We start from the raw sequence: 6512 nt of genomic DNA, 5'->3' as shown, positions 1-6512 counted from the left end.
GACACTAGTAGCAGCATCTCACAAACGCCAGCTCGTTCCTAGGCAGGCTATGCTGTGTATCACCGGTTTCCGTAAGAGGCACACCGCTGACAACCTCTTACGGAAACTGAGGGACATCATCGTACAATGGCTTACCCCACTTAGACTCTCCTGGGGATTTGTGATATCGGACAACGCCACCAATATTGTGCGTGCATTACATCTGGGCAAATTCCAGCATGTCCCATGATTGCACATACAATTAATTTGGTGGTGCAGAATTTTTTGAAAAATGACAGGGGCGTGCAGGAGATGCTGTCGGTGGCCCGAAAAATTGCGGGACACTTTCAGCATTCAGGCACCGCGTGCCGAAGACTGTAGCGCCAGCAAACAGTCCCGAACCTGCCCTGCCATCATCTGAAGCAAGAGGTGGTAACGAGGTGAAATTCAACACTCTATATGCTTCAGAGGATGGAAGAGCCACAAAAAGACATTCAAGCCTATACACTCACCTACGATATATAGGCAAAGGAGGGGGAATGCACCTGATTCAAGTGCAGTTGAGAATGATTTCCGTCTTGTGCAAGATTCTCCAACCCTTGGAACTTGCCACACTTGAAGTCAGTTGTTAAGTCTGATTAACTTTCAGGAAGAAAAGCAATACTTTAAATGTACAACTGTTCAGGCCACTGCGATTGCTAAGCATGTGTGTGTTAAACCCCTATCAAATACGTACACGTTGCGTAAGCACGCCGTCACGCTGTAAGCACAAAGTAGTTACACGTGCGGCAGAAAACACTTTAAACCCCCTAACAGGAAAGGAATGCGACACCAATTGTATATGCAATGTTGCAGGTCCAACCCAGCAACAATTATTTTCTTAAAAGGGGGTTACAACAGAAATACAATAATACAAGAGAAGAAGCTACAACCAATGTATACATACGTTTGCCTGCGCAACCCGGTTCCGGTCCTCAGTCAATCTGAATAGATGAACTTCATAGAAAAGGCTGAGGCCAGCCAGAAGGCTTGGTTTTATACAAGGGTCCAAAGCATGAAACAAAGGAAACTGTAATCTCTTCATCCATAGGTTAAAGGGCTGGTCATTTACAGTACCGGAGGGGTCATAGGTCGGTTTGAATATGTGGGCGATGCCTGGTCCAGGTGCACTGGCAGATGTTCTCCACTGCGTTCCCGCAGAATATCAAGAGTACAGTAAATACAGTGTAATATTAATATTCTGTTCCTGTGCATATCTATGCGCAGGAGCGTGCTATTTTCTGCAAACTGCTACCGGTATATTGCTCTTAAAATACTGTACAGCTGGATACCAAACACCACCTCCTAACCTAATTCTGTCCCCTCATATTCTGTAAAGTTGAATCCCTCTGTTGTTATACCTTGAAATTAAATGTAACTCACTGGTGTGGTGCATGTAGACTATGTGTAAATTACGTGCTATGTGGATTAAATATGAAATATGTCTTTGTGGCTTTTCCATGCAAATGCATATGCTACCGTAATTACTCATACCACGCGCTGACACGCAGGACCTCGTGAGCGATTATACGTTACTTGCGAGTATGCACACGCACGGCTGAACAAGCACCCGCACGGAGGCCATCTGTGTGGTGTTTGTATGTGATGCGTGTGGCTATAATATTTTCGACTTCGACACAGTTCAGACACTGCCAGCTTGAGTCAAGTCATTCCCCTCATCAGGCTTTTGGAGAAGCAGCTGGATAAATTAAAGGAGGAGCTAAGATGGAGCGATTCCGCAAAGTATGTGGGACTTGTGGATGGAGCCCTTCATTCGCTTTGCCAGGATTCAAGTGTGGTCAATCTGTTGAAATCAGAGCACTACATTTTGGCCACCGTGCTCGATCCTAGGTTTAAAGCCTACGTTGTATCTCTCTTTCCGGCAGACACAAGTCTGCAGAGGTTCAAAGATCTGCTGGTGAGACAGTTGTCAACTCAAGCGGAACGTGACCCGTCAACAGCTCCCCCTTCATTTTCTCCCGCTACTGGGGCTGCAAGGAAAAGGATAACATTTCTGAGCCCACCCGCTGGCGGTGATGCAGGGCAGTCAGGAGCAAGTGTTGACATCTGGTCCGGACTGAAGGGGCAGCCAACGATTACTGACATGTCTACTGTCACTGCATATGATGCTGTCACCATTGAAAGAATGGTGGAGGATTATATGGGTAACAGCATCCAAGTAGGCATGTCAGACAGTCTGTATGTATACTGGCAGGAAAAAGAGGCAATTTGGAGGCCCTTGCACAAACTGGCTTTATTTTACCTAAGTTGCCCCCCTCCAGTGTGTACTCCGAAAGAGTGTTTAGTGCAGCCGGTGACCTTGTCAGCGATCGGCGTAGGAGGTTACTTCCAGAAAATGCGGAGAAGATGATGTTCATCAAAATGAATTATAAATTCCTCCAGGAAGACCTTTACTAGCAATTGCCTCCAGAAATTACACAGGGACCTGTGATGGTGGATTCCAGTGGGGACGAATTAATACTCTGTGAGGAGGACACACTGAAAGGGGTGAGGAATCGGAGGATGAGGATGACATCTTGCCTCTGTAGTGCCAGTTTGTGCAAGGAGAGATGAATTGCTTCTTTTTTGGCGGGGGGGATTAATTGCTCTTTTCTCTGACGTCCTAGTGGATGCTGGGAAATCCGTAAGGACCATGGGGAATAGCGGGCTCCGAAGGAGACTGGGCACTCTAAGAAAGAATTAGGACTACCTGGTGTGCACTGGCTCCTCCCTCTATGCCCCTCCTCCAGACCTCAGTTATAATCTGTGCCCGGCTCGAGCTGGATGCACACTAGGGGCTCTCCTGAGCTTCTAGAAAAGAAAGTATATTTAGGTTTTTTATTTTCAGTGAGATCTGCTGGCAACAGGCTCACTGCTACGAGGGACTTAGGGGAGAGAAGCGAACCTACCTGCTTGCAGCTAGCTTGGGCTTCTAGGCTACTGGACACCATTAGCTCCAGAGGGATCGAACACAGGCCCAGCCTCGGTCGTCCGGTCCCGGAGCCGCGCCACCGTCCCCCTTGCAGAGCCAGAAGCAAGAAGAACATCCAGGAAATCGGCGGCTGAAGACTCCGGTCTTCATTAAGGTAGCGCACAGCACTGCAGCTGTGCGCCATTGCTCCCCATGCACACCTCACACTCCGGTCACTGATGGGTGCAGGGCGCTGGGGGGGGGGGGGGGGGGGGCGCCCTGGGCTGCAATAAGATTACCTTACATTGGCAAAAATACACATAATATAGTCATTAAGACTATATATGTGTAAAATCCCCTGCCATATATCCATGAAAAAAGCAGGAGAAGTCCGCCGTGAAGGGGGCGGGGCTATCTCCCTCAGCACACTGGCGCAATCCCCTGCCATATATCCATGAAAAAAGCGGGAGAAGTCCGCCGTGAAGGGGGCGGGGCTATCTCCCTCAGCACACTGGCGCCATTTCCTCTCACAGCTCCGCTGGAAGGACGCTCCCCAGGCTCTCCCCTGCAGTTTCCAGGCTCAATAGGGTAAAAAAGAGAGGGGGGGCACTAAATTTAGGCGCAAATACATATATATATATATAGCTGCTATAGGGTAAAATCACTCATTATAGTGTACATCCCTGTGATTTATAGCGCTGTGGTGTGTGCTGGCATACTCTCTCTCTGTCTCCCCAAAGGACTTTGTGGGGTCCTGTCCTCAGTCAGAGCATTACCTGTGTGTGTGTGCGGAGTGTCGGTACGGCTGTGTCGACATGTTTGATGAGGAGGCTTATGTGGAGACGGAGCAGGTGCCGATAAATGTGATGTCACCCCCTGCGGGGTCGACACCTGAGTGGATGGTTATGTGGAAGGAATTACGTGACAGTGTCGACTCCTTACATAAGAGGTTTGATGACATAGCAGATGTGGGACAGCCGGCTTCTCAGTCCGTGCCTGCCCAGGCGTCTCAAAAGCCATCAGGGGCTCAAAAACGCCCGCTACCTCAGATGGCAGACACAGCTGTCGACACGGATACTGACTCCAGTGTCGACGACGATGAGACTAGTGTACATTCCAATAGGGCCATCCGTTACATGATTACGGCAATGAAAAATGTGTTGCACATTTCTGACATTAACCCTGGTACCACAAAAAAGGGTATTATGTTTGGGGAGAAAAAGCAACCTGTGGTTTCTCTAACGTCCTAGTGGATGCTGGGACTCCGTCAGGACCATGGGGAATAGCGGGCTCCGCAGGAGACAGGGCACATCTAAAAAAGCTTTTAGGTCACATGGTGCGTACTGGCTCCTCCCCCTATGACCCTCCTCCAAGCCTCAGTTAGGTTTTTGTGCCCGTCCGAGAGGGTGCAATCTAGGTGGCTCTCCTAAAGAGCTGTTTAGAAAAGTTTTTTTTTAGGTTTCAATCTCAGTGATTCCTGCTGGCAACAGGATCACTGCATCGAGGGACTTAGGGGAGAGATTTCCAACTCACCTGCGTGCAGGATGGATTGGAGTCTTAGGCTACTGGACACTTAGCTCCAGAGGGAGTCGGAACACAGGTCAGCCTGGGGTTCGTCCCGGAGCCGCGCCGCCGATCCCCCTTACAGACGCTGAAGAGACGGCAGAACGGAGGTCCGGAAAGCAGGCGGCAGAAGACTCCTCAGTCTTCTTGAAGGTAGCGCACAGCACGGCAGCTGTGCGCCATTGTTGTCACACGGCTCACTGACTCAGTCACGGAGGGTGCAGGGCGCTGCTGGGGGCGCCCTGGGCAGCAATATAATTACCTTTAGTGGCAAAATAAATACATCACATATAGCCATTAAGGCTATATGTATGTATTTTAACCCAGGCCAGTTTCTTAAAAACCGGGGGAAAGCCCGCCGAAAAAGGGGCGGAGCTTATTCTCCTCAGCACTCAGCGCCATTTTCCTGCTCAGCTCCGCTGGTGAGGAAGGCTCCCAGGTCTCTCCCCTGCACTGCACTACAGAAACAGGGTAACAAAGAGAAGGGGGGCATAAATTGGCGATATTTATATATTAAGAGCGCATATATAGTAAACAACACCTTCTAGGGTTGTTTATATACATTTATAGCGCTTTTGGTGTGTGCTGGCAAACTCTCCCTCTGTCTCCCCAAAGGGCTAGGGGGTCCTGTCTTCGATTAGAGCATTCCCTGTGTGGCTGCTGTGTGTCGGTACGTGTGTGTCGACATGTATGAGGACGATGTTGGTGTGGAGGCAGAGCAATTGCCGATGATGGTAATGTCACCCCCTAGGGAGTCGACACCGGAATGGATGGCTTTAGTTATGGAATTACGTGATAATGTCAGCACATTACAAAAGTCAGTTGACGAAATAAGACGCCCGGCAAACCAGTTAGTACCGGTTCAGGCGTCTCAGACACCGTCAGGGGCTGTAAAACGTCCTTTACCTCAGTCAGTCGACACGGGTACCGACACAGATTAATCTAGTGTCGACGGTGAAGAAACAAACGTATTTTCCAATAGGGCCACACGTTATATGATCACGGCAATGAAGGAGGCTTTGCAGATCTCTGATACTGCTGGTACCTCAAAAAGGGGTATTATGTGGGGGGTGAAAAAACTACCTGTATTTTTTCCAGAATCAGAGGAATTGAATGACGTGTGTGATGAAGCGTGGGTTAACCCCGATAGAAAACTGCTAATTTCCAAGAAGTTATTGGCATTATACCCTTTCCCACCAGAGGTTAGGGCGCGCTGGGAAACACCCCCTAGGGTGGATAAGGCGCTCACACGTTTATCAAAGCAAGTGGCGTTGCCGTCTCCTGATACGGCCGCCCTCAAGGATCCAGCAGATAGGAGGCTGGAAACTACACTGAAGAGTATATACACACATACTGGTGTTATACTGCGACCGGCAATAGCCTCAGCCTGGATGTGCAGTGCTGGGGTAGTGTGGTTGGATTCTCTGACTGAAAATATTGAGACCCTGGATAGGGACAGTATTTTATTGACTCTAGAGCAATTAAAGGATGCTTTCCTTTATATGCGAGATGCTCAGAGGGATGTTTGTACTCTAGCATCAAGAGTAAGCGCGATGTCCATATCTGCCAGAAGAAGTTTATGGACGCGACAGTGGTCAGGTGATGCGGATTCCAAGAGGCATATGGAAGTATTGCCATATAAAGGAGAGGAATTGTTTGGGGTCGGTCTTTCGGACCTGGTGGCCACGGCAACTGCCGGCAAATCCACTTTTTTACCTCAGACCCCCTCCCAACAGAAAAAGACACCGTCTTTTCAGCCGCAGTCCTTTCGCTCCTATAAAAAGCGACCAAAAGGACAGTCTTATCTGCCGCGAGGCAGAGGAAAGGGTAAGAAAGGGCAGCAAGCAGCCCCTGCCCAGGAACAGAAGCCCGCCCCGGCTTCTACAAAGCCATCAGCATGACGCTGGGGCTTTACAAGCGGACTCAGAAACGGTGGGGGGTCGACTCAAGATTTTCAGCAATCAATGGGTTCACTCACAAGTGGACCCGTGGGTCCTGCAGATAGTATCTCAGGGTTACA

Source organism: Pseudophryne corroboree, chromosome 4, assembly GCF_028390025.1.
Source record: "Pseudophryne corroboree isolate aPseCor3 chromosome 4, aPseCor3.hap2, whole genome shotgun sequence".
NCBI lineage: Eukaryota > Metazoa > Chordata > Amphibia > Anura > Myobatrachidae > Pseudophryne > Pseudophryne corroboree.
The sequence above is the reverse complement of the archived record's forward strand: the minus strand, read 5'-3'. Positions refer to the sequence as shown.